The sequence below is a fragment of the Chiloscyllium plagiosum genome, chromosome 17, assembly GCF_004010195.1.
Source record: "Chiloscyllium plagiosum isolate BGI_BamShark_2017 chromosome 17, ASM401019v2, whole genome shotgun sequence".
Taxonomy (NCBI): domain Eukaryota; kingdom Metazoa; phylum Chordata; class Chondrichthyes; order Orectolobiformes; family Hemiscylliidae; genus Chiloscyllium; species Chiloscyllium plagiosum.
In genome coordinates this window covers 17,439,002-17,455,010 of record NC_057726.1, presented here as the reverse complement: position 1 = coordinate 17,455,010, position 16,009 = coordinate 17,439,002, and the positions used below count along the sequence as shown (strand labels likewise).

At 38.2% G+C, this 16,009-nt stretch overlaps 1 long non-coding RNA gene across 1 annotated transcript; it reads right to left on the bottom strand.

Moving 5' to 3' along the window:
* Positions 1 to 1,430: 1,430 nt before the first annotated feature.
* On the bottom strand, positions 1,431 to 15,066 carry LOC122558247. Its single transcript, XR_006314083.1, has 4 exons — positions 14,935 to 15,066; positions 9,781 to 9,835; positions 5,133 to 5,302; positions 1,431 to 1,609 (listed from the first exon to the last, which is right to left on the bottom strand). It is a non-coding gene; the product is annotated as an uncharacterized LOC122558247 (long non-coding RNA).
* Positions 15,067 to 16,009: the final 943 nt, after the last annotated feature.

Sequence of the window (16,009 nt, the reverse complement as noted above, 5' to 3'; positions counted from 1 at the left end):
GCCTTATGATTCCTTCCAAGTTAACGACCCCTCACTTCTTCCCTGTGTAATAACAGTATGCACATCACTTACACAAACTCACCTATGTGTTCAATCAATCTCTTCCTGAACTGGACCCAATCTCTTTCCTGCACCCCACAGATGCCTATCTTCACTAAAATCTCTGTCCAGGTTCCTATGGTTAGACAGGTGGGTCCCTTCCTTCTGTCAGCTTCCATCAAGAATTCCCATTGTCCTCAGACTGCCCAGAGGAAGAATAGCAAGAAGGCATTGCTAAACTGTGAAGCTATGTTCTGTGTGTGCTTAAGTGTAGTTGGTCCAATTTTTCACAGTGGTCATTGTAATTTTGAAGGTGCCGGATACTGATGTTGACTCTTGAGTTTTCAGATCGATACTCTGAGATGCCCTGAAAGCCCTTGAGCTTGCTCTGCCATTTAATAAGAATGGCTGAAATGGCTGTGGCCACACCTCCTACCCTTGACCATCTTTGACTCTCTTATTAGTCAAGTATTTGTCTAATTTAATGATTTAATTTTCTACTGCTATTGTTCCCTGGGATGGAGAATTCCAAAATCATGCCATGCTCTTCTCATCTCCATCTTCATTTGGTGATCTTTTATTCCTCAACTAGTTCTTATGCCTCCCACAAGATAAAAATATTTGTTTAGCATCCAACATTGTGCTGCCATGAGATTCTTCTTTCCTTCTCTAATTCACTGTCTGTGAAGATTGTAAAGAGGCATTTAAACTTTAGAAGGTATCCAGTTAATTCCACTTCCCAACTTTTTCCCTCATTTCTCTGCAAATTTTTCTCCTTCAAGTATTTATCAAATAATGTTCTGAAAGCTATTTTTGAATCTATATCCATCACCCTATTAGACAGAAGAAGTCAAATGCTTCATTTGAGGGAAAACAATTCATATCAATTTTTCTTTTGCTAATCAGCTTAAATCTTTCATTGCTTGTACATTACTGTTCCGTCAGCCACTGGATGCAGTTTCTCTTTATATGGTCCATGTAATCTATTCTCTAAACCTTCTCCTTCTCTGCTCCATGGAAGGCAGTTAGCCTTGTTTTTAGGCTACATCTCCCAAATCTCTGCAACTATTCTAGCAAATCTCTGCAAAACATTCACATCCTTCCTGAAGTGTGGTGCCCAGATTGGACATAATATTCCAGCTGGATCAAGGATTTATGGATGTTTAACCTTGCATTTGAAAAGCTCGCTATCCCATATGTTCAAATGCTAACCTGGCATGTAACAGCTTTATGTACAAACAGTTGCAGCTCTCACTTTTCATGCATCCACTTTAAAATTGCGCTGTCTAGCTTGTGTGGTCTCTTCTCATTCTTCTTCCAAAAATGTATCAAACCCACTTCTGCATATTAAATTTCATCTGCCATATGTCCAACCACTCCTCTGGTCTGCAATGTCCTTTTGAACCTTATTGCCAGCTTCCTCCGTCTTTGATATAGTTCCAAATTTCATGTCATCTGCAAATTTTGAAATTGGGCCGTATATTCTCAAATTCAAATCTTGGTGTACATCAAAAACAGCCCTGGTCCTGTTGTGAATCCCAGGCAATTTCACTGCATTTCTTCCTCTAACCTGAAAAAAAATACACAATTAGCAGAACTCTTTGCTTCCTATCCCTTAGGCAATTTTCTACCCATGCTATAACTGCCCTTTTACCCCATGTACATAATATCATGTGATTGTAAGTAAATATTATCGTTTGTGACACTAATAAAGTGCACATTTACATGTGTAAAACTTTGTTTCTTGTGGTTTTTGCACTCACTTACAATAATAGTTATTGACTTAACAATTTACTTTGAAATGTGTATTATATTTTACATGTAATTTACCTTACAATTTCTTTTAATTCATTCATTTTACATTTGCAGTCCTCTGCCCAGGCAGCATGCTATTGAGAAGATTTTACTACTACGGTATGGGCTGAGGTTAGAAACAGAAAAGGAGAGGTCACCCTGTTGGGAGTTTTCTATAGCGTTTCAAATAGTTCCAGAGGTGTAGAGGAAAGGATAGCAAAGATGATTCTGGATAGGAGTGAGAGTAACAGGGTAGTTGTTATAGGAGACTTTAACTTTCCAAATTTTGACTGGAAATATTATAGTTTGAGTACTTTAGATGGGTCAGTTTTTGCCCAATCTGTGCAGGAGGGTTTCTTGACACAGTATGTAGACAGGCCAACAAGGGGCGATTTGGTACTGGGAAATGAACCTGGCCAGCTGTTAGATTTGGAGGTAGGTGAGCACTTCAGTGACAGTGACCACAATTCGGTTATGTTTACTTTAACAATGGAAAGGGACAGGTATATACCACAGGCCAAGAGCTACAGCTGGGGGAAAGGCATTTATGATGCGATTAGGCAAGATTTAGGATGCATAGGATGGGGAAGGAAACTACAGGGGGTGGGCACAACTGATATGTGAAGCTTATTCAATAGCATGTCCTTGATAAATATGTACCTGTCAGGCAGGGAGGAAGTGGTCAAGCGAGGGAGCCATTGTTTACTAAAAAAGTTGTATCTCTTGTCAAGAGGAAGAAGAAGACTTATGTTAGGATGAGATGTGAATGCTTAGTTAGGGTGCTTGAGAGTTACAAGTTAACCAGGAATGACCTAAAGAGAGAGCTAAGAAGAGCCAGGAAGGGACCTAAGAAGTCGTTTTCAGATAAGATCAGGGAAAACCCTAAAAGTTTCTATAGGTATATCAGGAATAAAAGAATGACTAGTGTAAGATTATGGCCAATCAAGGACAGTAGTGGGAAGTGGAGTCAGACGAGATCGGGGAAATGCTAAATGAATATTTTCTGTCAGTATTCACATTGGAAAAAGACAATGTTGTTGGAGAAAATCCTGAGATACAGGCTACTAGACGTGGCGGGATTGAGGCTCATGAGGAAGGAAGTATTAGCAATTCTGGAAAGTGTGAAAATAGACAAGTCCCTGGGTCGGATGGGATTTATCCTAGGATTTTCTGGGAAGCCAGGCAGGAGATCACAGAGCCTTTGGCTTTGATCTTTATGTCGTCATTGTCTACAGGAATAGTGCCAGAAGACTGGAGGATAGCAAATGTTGTCCCCTTGTTCAAGAAGGGGAGTAGACCAGTTAGCCTTACTTCAGTTGTGGGGTAAGGTGTTGGAAAATGTTATAAGAGATAGGATTTATAATCATCTAGAAAGGAATATGTTGATTTGGGATAGTTAACATGGTTTTGGGAAGGGTAGGTCATGCTTACCCTTTGAGAAGGTGACCAAACAGATGGATGAGGGTAAAGTGATTGATGTCATAGAGTCATAGAGATGCACAGCATGGAAACAGACCCTTCGGTCCAACCCGCCCATGCCGACCAGATATCCCAACCCAATCTAGTCTCACCTGCCAGCACCCGGCCCCTATCCCTCCAAACCCTTCCTTTTCATATACCCATCCAAATGCCTTTTAAATGTTGCAATTGTACCAGCCTCCACCATTTCCTCTGGCAGCTCATCCCATACACATACCAGACTCTGTGTGAAAAAGTTGCCCTGTAGGTCTCTTTTATATTTTTCCCCTCTCACTCGATTTCAGTCAAGCATTTGATAAGGTTTCCTATTGCAGAAAATATGTTGGCATGGGATTGAGGGTGATTTAATAGTTTGGATCAGGAATTGGCTAGCTGAAAGAAGACAGAGGGTGGTAATTAATGGAAAATGTTCATTCTGGAATTCAGTTACTAGTGGTGTACCACAAGGGGACACTGCTGTTTGTCATTTTTATAAATGACCTGGATAAGGGCATAGAAGGATGGGTTAGTAAATTTGTGGATGACCCTAAGATCGGTAGGGTTGTGCATATTGCGGAATGATGTTGCAGGTTACAGAGAGACATAGATAAGCTGCAGAGCTGGGCTGAGAGGTGGCAAATGGAGTTTAATGTGGAAAAGTGTGAAGTGATTCACTTTGGAAAGAGCAACAGGAATAAAGAGTACTGGGCTAATGGTAAGATTCTTGGTAGGGTAGATGAGCAACGAGATCTCAGTGTCCATGTACATAGATCCCTGAAAGTTGCCACCCAGGTTTATAGGATTATTAAGAGGGTATATGGCATGTTAGCTTTTATTGGTAGAGGGACTGAATTTCCGAACCATGAGGTCTGTTGCAGCCGTACAAAACTCTGGTGCGGCCGCATTTGGAGTATTGCATGCAGTTCTGGTCACCGCATCATAGGAAAAATTACGAAGCTTTGGAAAGGGTTCAGAGGAGATTTACTCAGATGTTATCTAGTATGGAGGGAAGATTTTATGAGGAAAGGTTGAGGGACTTGAGGCTGTTTTCATTAGGGATAAGAAGGTTGAGTGGGAACTTAATTGAAACATAAAAGATAATCAGAGGGTTAGACAGGGTAGACAGTGAGGGCCTTTTTCCTCAGATGGTAATGGCTAGCATGAGGGAACATAGCTTTAAATTGAGGGGTGATAGATATAGGACAGATGTCAAAGGTAGCTTCTTTACTCAGAGAATAGTTGGGGTGTGGAACGCTCTGCCTGCAACAGTAGTAGACTTGCCAATTTTAAGGGCATTTAAATGTTCATTGGATAAACATATGAATGAAAATAGAATAGTGTGGGATAGATGGGCTTCAGATTGGTTCCACAGGTCAGCGCAACATCAAGGGCTGAAGAGCCTGTATCTCGCTGTAATGTTCTATGTTCTATTAACATTCATTTTAAAATCCAAGTTGTAGAAATCTCAAAATTACCATTGTACAAAATGTTACATGTTATTATAGTGGGATCAGATCTATTCTCATTGCTCTAATCTGGGGCATAAATATTTTAAAATGAACTAAAATTATTGCAAGCAGGTAAACTGGTATCTATGTACTGCAGTGTAACAGAAGTGTCAACTAATCCTTGACTTTCTTTATTGTATGCTCTGATACAAAAGTAAATAGAAACCAGTAAACTTATAAAACATACAAGTTTGTCTAGGTCAACACTTCCTATTGATAGTGAACCATATATCCTCCAAGCATTTCGATTTATTTAGAAGTTGTGTATCAAAATGACCATCAAATCTATTGGGCAGTTGACATGGTGGCAGATGTGTGAGTAATATAACGGACCTTTATCTTTTGTAGTATGCCAGTGAGTTTTCAATGAGAAGCTTCCCATTCCCTTGCTCTCCCTCCACTCTCAGCAGCAGTTGCACAATCCAAGAGATCAGGTTTCAAGAATATTTGCAGGAGATGCTTTTTCTTTCAGTCATCAGAATAATCAGCCTGTTTTGGAAGGTCTGGATGGAAGTGGAAAAAGAAATAAGATCATGATGCCCAGTGATATCAGAGAAGAAGACTGATGTTCAGGGTATAGACTGCTGATAAAAGTCTTTCTCAGAACTCTGCAACATGGTAGAAGCAATAGGTTCCTTGTGTCATCAGAACAATGTGTTTGAGCCCGTTCTCAGTTTGGTTCCCACACAGCTACAATTTCATACACCAGAAGAGATCACCTCTGTAACAACTTCTTTGATGCTGTCATCTTAGGTTGTGCAGTGCAAATTATATTTTTAAAAATCAGAATGAAAGGGATTAAATATCATTGTTTTTGTTAAGATTTTATGATCAGATAAATTATTTTCCCTCTACTTCTAAAGTTATATGACAGCTTAGATTGTTATTTATTAAGAAATAAATTCAATTAACTATTGTGACATTTTAGTTTACAGTTTACAACTTAGACTCTAAGAGCAGGATGGTCATATTGGAGCTGTACAGAACTTTGGTTAGGCAACACCTGGGGTAATGTATGCAGTTTTGGTCTCTACACCATAGGAAAGATGTGATTGCACTGGAAGAAGTGCAAAGGGGATTCACCAGGGTGTTGCCTAGGATAAGCATTTCAGCTTTGGATTGGACAGGCTTCTTTAGAGCACTGAAAATTAAGGAGATCCTGACAAAGGTTCATAATGTTATGAGGGACACAGACAGGGTGGATAGGAAACGTTGTTCCCCTTAGTTGAAGGGTCAATAAAAAGGGAACATAATTTTAAAGAGAAGGGCAGGCGATGTGGAGGGATTTGAGGAAAAGTTGTTTTACTGAGAGGGAATCTGGAATGCAATGCCTGGGAACTGAGTTGAGGCAGGAAACATCACAATCTTTAAAAAGTACTTGGATGAGCATGTGAAGTGTCATAACATTCAAAACAATGAGCCTAGTGTGGAAAGGTTGGACTAGTGTAGTGCATTCTCTTGTGGGACGTGATTGTTGCTGACTTGCCAGGGTTTTTTGCCCATTCCTAGTTGCCCTTGAGAAGATGGTAATGTGCTGCCTTCTTGAGCCATTGCAGTCCATGTGCTAGTATATTTTTGGCTTAAGAAACACAACGGGCCAATGGACCTCTTCTGTAATGTATGATTCTATGATTGCATTTCTAAAATTCCATTCGAGTGTCCCTTTAATATACCATTCATTTAATAGGATTGATATCAGAGCACTAAAATGTTGCAGCGTTTGTGAAATGATAATCTTTTCTTTTATTTTCCTAGGAAAGATACCACCAATTCAGCACTGAACTGCTAAAATAAAAGTGCTAACTTTCAAAATTTGATGAGAAAATTAAGCATTTGTGAAAAACTTTGTGGCTGCACATATTTATCAGTAGGAACCCAATACTTATTTGCAAATCTTTATTATCACAGTGTTACTTCAGACCACCTAGATTTTAACCTTTGTAATCTATACATGAGTGCAAAACAAATTAGACTGTATAGGTTTGAAGTAAAAGTAAAAATTCTAGACTGTGTGACATGTATTTAACAAATTGTTGCCAGAAGTAGCTAAAATCTATTGCCTCATTTGACCCTTAAATCAGACTTAAAAGATGTAATTTAGAATGCAAAATTACATCATATATTTAGACCAAGCAACTCATTAGTGATTGACTAGTTTATTTTTTTTACCATCTTGGCCCAGTACCACTCTGCCACTGTAAAAGGATATCATATTTTTTAAAAAACTAATTCAGAATGCACTAAGGTTGTAATCAACTCAAGGAGTTCAAATGATATCATAAACAATGAAAACACAGCACGAGCAGTATGTAAATGTCATCTGAAACCTCATATTGCATTACATGTTCTATTCTCCACGCAAACACAATCTGAGGAAATTTAAAAAAAACACACTTTTTTTCTCTATTAAATACTGGGCATCAGCATAGCTGTGAGGTTGAGTCAAACATGATGTAAGAGAAAGAATATTGAATCTGTTGGGATCAATGTGTAGGTTCCTCTACCACTTGTACTTTAGTACATCCAATTCCCATCAAGTTCACCTATTCAGTATTATAAATCAACTCTGCGTTAAATTAATGATAGATGCTGGTAGCATACTATTATATCTATATGAAATTACTTTGCTGATTATTTGAACAAAAGGCAGTTATTAAACACAAATGAAAAACACTGTAGTTGAAATGAAAATGTAAAATGCTGCAAGTACTCAGCAGGTCGGGCAGCATCAGAGATAAGAGAACTGACGACTTTTCGTCAGAACTGGAGAAGTTACACACGTAACAGGTTTTAAGTGAGCACAGAGGCAGGAAAAAGGAAAAATAATGGAAAGTGATTATGATTTAAAATGTTAGAAACCATGTAGGTAAAATGGTTGAGTCTGGATATCATTGAACTTATGTTGAGCTCCATGGAAATGTGTGGTAAACTAAGCATAGAGATGTCAAAGTGGGAGTAAGACAAGCAATAAAAATGGGAGTCAACAGGGTCATGTTGTTGAAGTGGATGGAGGTGTTCCAAAAATTAATCACTAAATTTTACTAGATCTGGGCGGCATGGCAGCTAACCACACTGCTGCCTCACAGTGCCAGGGACCCAGGTTCGTTTTCAGCCTCGGGCGACTGTCTGTGCGAAGATTGCACATTCTCCCCATGTCTGCATGGGTTTCCTCCAGGTACTCCGGTTTCCTCCCACAATCCAAAGATGTGAAGGCTAGCCGAGTTGCCCATGCTAACTTGCCCATAGTGTTCAAGGATATGTAGGTTAGGTGCATTAGTCGGGGTAAATGTAGGGGAATGGGTCTGGGTGGGATACCCTTCGGAGGGTTGTTGTGAACTTGTTAGGCTGAAAGGACTGTTGCCATACTGTAGGGATTCTATCCTCTTCCTGAAGTAGAGGAAGCAGCATCATGAACTGTGACTGCAGTATACTAAGTTGAAGGAAGTGCAAATGAATCACTGTTCACCTGTACAGAATATTTAAGATCCTGGATGATGGAAGCAAGTTAGGGTTTGGGGGTTAAATGGCCGGCATTGCATCTACTATTTAACTTTAACCCTTGTCAAAATACCAAACTGTGGATTTTTCTTTTGGTTTGATTTCATCCAACTGAAGTCAAAATCCTAACATCTCTATTTTACTCCTACATAAAAATAATGGCTTTTAAATTGTTTTCAGGTGTATAATACTTAATGGTTAGCTGAAGATTTTCACCTGCATATGTGAAGCTCTCATTTCCTAAGAAAGTACAGAACGAAGAGGACTATTTGGTCCATTTGGCCTTTTCCTTCAAGTAGGCCTATTAATTTAAATAAACGTGACTCAATTGTGTTTCCTTTGGATTACAGGTCAATGTTTCAAGGATATAATTTTCTCTTGTAATGTAACAAAGCTCTAGAGCATTAATCCGAAATTATTTCCAAATGTAGCCTCTAGCACAGTAAAACTAAATGCCTGCATTCCATTGGCAATATCAAGATAGCCTGGAGAATGGGATTTGTATTATCTATAAAATATGATCATTTCCATACATTCATACATGTCCTTCAATCTTTAGTCTGGTTAGTAACTGGATGTCCATCCAGCCATTGTTTTTGGATTCTTATTGAGCTTTTTGCTGAGTTGATTCCACATATTTACTAATGCAAGAAGAAAAAAGAAATCACCCTGTAGTTCAATCAAATATCCATTGTCCTATTCCTGTGCTGAATTTACAACAAAGCAGCAGCATGGTAGGACTGTGCAGTTCCTCCAATTCCTGTTAAGCGTTATTTGCTTAATTTGATTCTTTGACACTTGTAAAGTATTTAGTCACCATGGACAAGTATAGTTTTCATGGACTACATTTCAATGCAATCCTATGAAGAAAAATGGGAAACCAAAGATGTTTTTTCATTGGAGAAGATGGCTTGCCTGACCTCCAAAGTATGTAAAAGAATTAATAAACAAAGTAACATGTAATTGAAAAGACCATGGAAAGTTCAATAGAAACAGAATGACTTGAAAAATGGCACAAAGGATATTACAAATATTTATGGATATGATTGGAAGAAATTGTTGAAAAATATGCAGAAATAAAATAGTAGAAGTGAAAGCATTTGGCCATACAAATGATTATATACATACCCGGGATGAGATATGGAAGATATTATTGGACATAATTCAGGTCAGCATGTCTCAGTTTGCATTAATCTTACATTCAAAGGCTAAGACTGTGTTTACCAACTGTGGCTTGCAATCCCAATTGAGATCACATAACCAGCTCAGGAGAAATTTATTTTCAGACTCTATGCATTATTTCAGTAGTGGGAATGCAGTATGAACACCCAGCATTACAGTAGATTGGCAGTGGCAGCTCTGATTAGGTGCATTTATAATGTGCCAGTGTATCTATGTAAATACATCGAGCTCGCTTGACAGCTTCTTGGAACACAATGATGAAGGCAGGTATAGATTGCAACACCATCAAAAGACTACTTACCAACAGTCGGTGATTTTGATTAGAGGTTTTCATCTTTAATGTATTATATGCTGATCTGTAATACAAGACTTTAATAATTATACACTGCATGTTATCATGCTGCTTTATTGTTGTTTTCTTTCTCTTGGCATCTGGGGTTGCACTAATTTTCAGCTGTCAAAATGGAGCCACATTGGAAGATAATTTGGGATATGCTGCACTAAAGGCGAAAAGTTTAATTATCTGTCTGCTCCCAGGAAATGTAGTCAGCAAGACAGATTTCCAATCCACCTGCATTAATTTAAAAAAATGTTCTGATAGAATTCTGCCTCACAATATTAATTTTTAAAAAATTCATTAATGGAAGGTGGACATCGGTGGTTCAGTTAATGTTTATTGTGAATTCCTAGTTGCCCTGGAGAAGCTGGTGCGAGCCACCTTCTTAAACTCTCATGGTCCTTGGGGCATAAGGGCACACATAGCATTGTTTGAAAGGGAGGTTTTAAGATTTTGAGCCAGCGACAAAGAATTTCTAACCATTTTGACTGATGTGTCAGACATATAAACTGCATGTTAATATATGGCAAAAATATCGTTATGCTGAAATAAAGCTAAAGAATTGACTTAAAGATTGCCATAGAATCATAGAACCCCTACAGTGTGGAAACAGGCATTTGGCGCAACAAGTTCACACTGACTCTCTGAAGAGAAACCCACCCAGACCCATTCCCCTATCCTATTACTCTACATTAGCCCCTGACTAATTCACCTAACACACACATCCCTGAACACTATGGGCAATTTAGCATGGCCAATTCACCTAATCTGCACATGTTGGGATTGTGGGAGGAAACCAGAGCACCCAGAGGAAACCCATTCAGACACGGGGAGAATGAATTGCCATATATACAAATGCTTAGCTTCAGTTCTCTGTTCACTGCATAGGAACAACAATTGCAATTAAATAATCTGGATTAATGAATAGTAGGAGCTGTGCAAATACAGTTTTAAGATAAAGTAGTGTATTAAGTGGCTCTCCAGATTTCTCTCTGGTATACTTAATTTAGGAAGATTATTTGAAGGTGCTTCATAATCCTCAAAGGCCTTAACTTGTTTAAAAATATGTTAAGAAGATTTCCTTTTTACAATGTATCCTCATGTTTTGAATTTTGCAGAAGTTTGAATCTAGAATATTTATAAACCCCGTGCCATCTGATTGAAAAAGCAGGATGAGTTATGAAGCAAAAGCAACCTCTGATATGCAACATTCATTGTTTTTAGTTTTAGTTAAGCATATAAATTTGTAATACCAGAGATCACATTATCATGAGGATTTTCTTATCTTGTGAAGACTTCAGTGAATGATACTGCATTAAAGAAATCCGAGGATTTTATGAGCAACAACAGTAGAGGTTAGCAGAATAATATTGCTGTGTAAAGTTAATGTGAATAAACTATGCAAGCAGCAACTTTACATAGCAAAACCTGCGAGCGAACAGCAGTTTGATATGACAACACCAAATTGATATGCTGTGAAAGTTATCAATATCAGTGATTGAAGAATTAAGTACTTGCATTTTTTTAAAGACAGTGGTTCTTATGTTCTATGGACTGAACATTAATGACCTAAAACACCTCTAATAATCAACATTAATCTTTTTAGCCAATCTGTCAGCACCATGCCTACCCTGAAGGAGTCAGCAACAGGTGCTTTATCCTGTAATCAGTCTGCTGATATAATTTGATGGTGAGTATCCCATCAGTCAGCTGAGGCTGTTAGTGCAGCAGTTCAAGCTATTTCTAGAAGTGCCTTGATCCTGTATCTGCATGTCCCAGAGGGAAGTCAGGTTTGGGTCAGGAACTGCATATATATGTAACTAGTAAGGCTGTCAGTGGTACAACATGCAGTATAAATAAGGGAAGCACACCACATTTATTCTGACTGCCCTACAGGATGTGATGTCCCTTCATGAAATTTCATACATCACTTTCGTATCTTGACTCGGATATAATTAAATAGTAAATGACAATAAACATTGCATAACTGGATTGCAAATCAAACATAGATGTATTTCTCAAAATCAACCTGATTCAGAGTTCTGAATCATATGCTTCTATTCCCTGTGCATACATTTTGTGTTGTCCAATAAGCATTTTTCAGTCCTGTACATTCACAGAGTTGAAGCCAAGAAGTCTTGTATTGCCTTCTACTACATCTTCCAAAGATGTCAAACTTGGAAATGTAATGTTTTTCACCTTTCCCTTCTAATTACAATATATTTTTAAACATCAGTTTCAATGTTGTTCCCAGTCACTATCTCTAGACCTGTCATCTTTTGTATTCCTCTTGTTTTGGTTGTTCCAGTAAAACAAACTCTCACCTTTAATTTGGAGTAATAAAACAGCCAATAGAATGATCGGTTCAGTGTCATGATATATGCAAAATACATTGGAATCATTGTAACAGAGCTGATGGACTTGGTATTTTGAGTCCCTTCCAAGCAACTGTATCTTAGTTGCAATAGAAAGAGGCCCCTTTGTTGGAGGAGACAGCACCCTCCATCAGAAATGTCAGATGCTGGGAAATCTGGTATTTAACTGATCTCCTGATTACCTAAAGGCTATCTGCTATCTACAAAGCACAAGTCAAGAGTATGATGGAATATTCTCCATTTACCTGAATGAGTACATTTAAGAAGCCTGACACCATCCAAGGCAGAGCAGCCCATTTGATTGGCACCTCATCAACACCTCAAAGATTCAGTCACTCCACTACTGGTGCATAGTGGCACTAATGTACATCATCTACAATTAGATCACAGCAACTCACCAAGCTCCTTGGGCACACCTTCCAAATGCTGATCTCCAGTAGCAGATGCATGAGAACACCACCATCTGTAAACTTGCCTCTAATCCACACATCAGCTTGACTTGGAATGATATAATCATTCTATTATTATAGTTAGCCTAAACTATCTTCTGAACTGTGGGTGCAACTACATCACATAAGCTAAGTTGAAACAGGAGGCTCACCATCACCTTCTTAATTAAGTCTCCCTAGCCAGTGACACTCTCATCTGCAAAAAAATGTTTTTCTTTTAGAAAAATGCAATCAGCCTTTTTAATTGCTTGTTGTACCTAAATGCTAACATTCTGTTTCCTATTATGAGTAGATCTGTAGTCTCTAAAACATTAACATTTATAAATTTCATGCCTTTGAAAAATTTCCAATTTTCTTCTCTTATTTCCAATTGGAATAACCTCACACTACACTGCATGCTATTCTATCTGCTATCTTGTTGTGCATGCATTTAGTCTATCAATTTTACAGCCTCTTTTTGTCCTCATTGTTTACTTTTCCACCTAGTTTTGTACCACCAGTAAACTTACATACATTACTCCCTGAATCTTCTTCTACATCATTAACAGAACTTAAAAATGACTGAGGCTCCAGTAATGATCATTACTGCTCTCTATTAGGTAGAGGCTATGGACTTTAAAAAGCCCAATTAATTCCTACACTTCACTTCCTCTTAACCAATCCATTGTATATTAAGTGTTAATATATTCTCCAAATTTCACAAGCCCTTATCATGTGTGCTAACATTTTGTGTAACACCTTACCGAATGTTTTATGTAATCCAGATATACACATCATCTTCAAAAAACTGCAGTAGATTTATCAAACACAATTTCCATTTCAACCATAACATATTTCTTTGTTGGATCATGCTGTGATTTCTACATTATTCAGAGTTCCTTAATAATAGATTCCAGCACACTCCCAATGACTTATGTCAGAACCTTGTTTCTTGTTTTGTCCCTCTTTCCTTTCTTAAATGAGAATTTACCATTGACCAGAAACTGAATTTGCCAAACCCAATAATACCAAACAAGAAAAATCAAAGAACTGTGAATGTTGGATGTCTGAAACAAAACAGAAATTACTGGAGAAATTCAGCAGGTCAGGCAGCATCTGTGGACAGAGAAACAGAGAGAAACACATTGATTCTGAAGAAGGGTCACTGGATCCAAAACATTAACTCTGTTTCGCTCTCCACAGATGCTGCCAGACCTGCTGAGTTCTTCCAGCAACTTCTGTTTTTGTTATTAAACTAAATAATACTATGCTTAGAAGAGCACTTCAGAGGTAAAAGTATTTTGCAACAAGTAACTAACTTCTTGTATCCCAATACCCATTTACCATCTACAAAGCACATGTCAGGAGTATAATGGAATACCTCCAATGTGCCTGAATGAGTGCAGCTCTAACAGTCAAGAAACTCAACACCATTTAGGGCAAAGCCGTTGATTTGATTAGTACCCTATCCACCATCTTCAACATTTATTCCCTTCACCACCAATGCTCAGGGAAAATGCGTACCAAATACAAGATGCACTGCAGCAAGTTTCCTTCAAGAACACTTGTCAAATCTGTGACCTCGACCACCGAGAAGGTTAAAAGCAGTGGAAGCATGGAAACACCACTAGCTGCAAAGTTCCCTCCAACTTACACACCATCCTGTCCTGGAACTACATTGATGTTCCTTCAGTTTTGCTGGGTGAACATCATTGGATTCCTAACAACCTTTCTAACAACATCTTAAGTGAAGGACTTCAGCAGTTCAAGAAGGCAACACCATCTCAGCAAGAGCAATCAGACATTGACAATACATGCAAGCCTATCCACAATGCCCACACTCCATGTACAAATAAAAAGCTGGGAAATTTTGGAAAATCATAACCAATGCAAACATTTTCTCTACAGCTTTTACAACTCTAGGCTGTAGGGGATTTAGCTGATATTAGTTCCCCATGTTTCTCGTATTTTCTATCTATTGATATTAATTACATTAATTTCCTCATTCTTATTTGTTCTAGGTTACCCACTACTACTTGTATCTTTGATGTGCTGTGACTTAAAATATTTGCTTAACATTTGTGCCATTTCCTTATTCCCCATGATAATTTCTTCTGTTTCTATTTCTAACATTGTTTATGTTAGATGAGATCTCCTTAGTTCCATGTGCTAAAGTAGCTGGGAAGAGACATTTGTGATCCTTGTTACTTAATATACATAGTCAACAATTTGTCGCAAAGTTCTTATAGTTTGTTGAGAAACAGCAGTCTAGATATGATACATTATTGGTTAGACAAAGAAAGGAAACTTATGACCTGTGTCAGATGAGAATGCTTTACCGATCCTGAAGCTGTTCCGTGAAATGGAGAAGCAGGGGCAGTGGATCCCTATAGCTGTAAGACATCTTCTCAGCTTTGGTGGTATTCTTCATTAGCAGCAGTATTTGTTCTTCCCTCGTCTGATGTAGGGGAATTCCTGGTCCTCTTCCAAAAGGATGATGACTCATTCCTTTTTGCTCCTCCTATTTCACCATCTATCCCTGTTGCGGCCTATTTTGAGGCTGTCTATCTATGTTGTGTCAATCACCTGTCTGAACCCTCTTGGCCAACAACCACGGGCAGCTACTCATAATGTGAGCCAATAGACTTAAAAATTTTGCCACCTCCTTTTGAAGGTTAGTTTTCATTCCTTTAAGAAGAAAACCTTTTTGTTTTCCAAAACATTGCTGGTAAATCTTTGACGTGAGTTATGACCTCACCGAATCTTATAACCTCTTCTTTTTTTTCATTTACCAGTGATCTGTTTATATTTGCAGAAGGCCTGCTAATGCTGTAACACAGTAACTAGAAAAGACAAACATGAAGTAATGAAAAAACTTTCAGTTTTAAACAGGATCTCAATTTCCAACAGCTTTTATAAGATAATTATTGTAAACGACAAGAATAGTCACTTGATAGATATGCTTTGAACAGCTGAGACTGTGTAGATAATTTTTTTGCACGCTTCCCACAGTTTGTGTTTACTTCCACAGCTCTCGGCAAATTTGGCCCAAAGAAATGAGTCGAGAGTGTGGTGCTGGAAAAATACAGCAGGCCAGGCAGCATCGGAGAAGCAGGAGAATCGAGCATAAGCCCCGCATCAGGAATTTCTCCCAAAGGAATGAGTCTTGTAGTTCTACTACTTGAATGTCTTCATTATATCACTGACCAGAACTAAGTGCGATCTGAATGGAGCACTATTTCCTTTGGTTTTATTCCACTGCTTTGGTTGTATAAGTCACGATTTTACTGGCTTTGTTTATTACTGCTGCATATATATATATATATATATATATTGTACATGTTGAGTTCTATTTCAGTCATTCAGAGGATGTGGACTTTGATGGTTAGG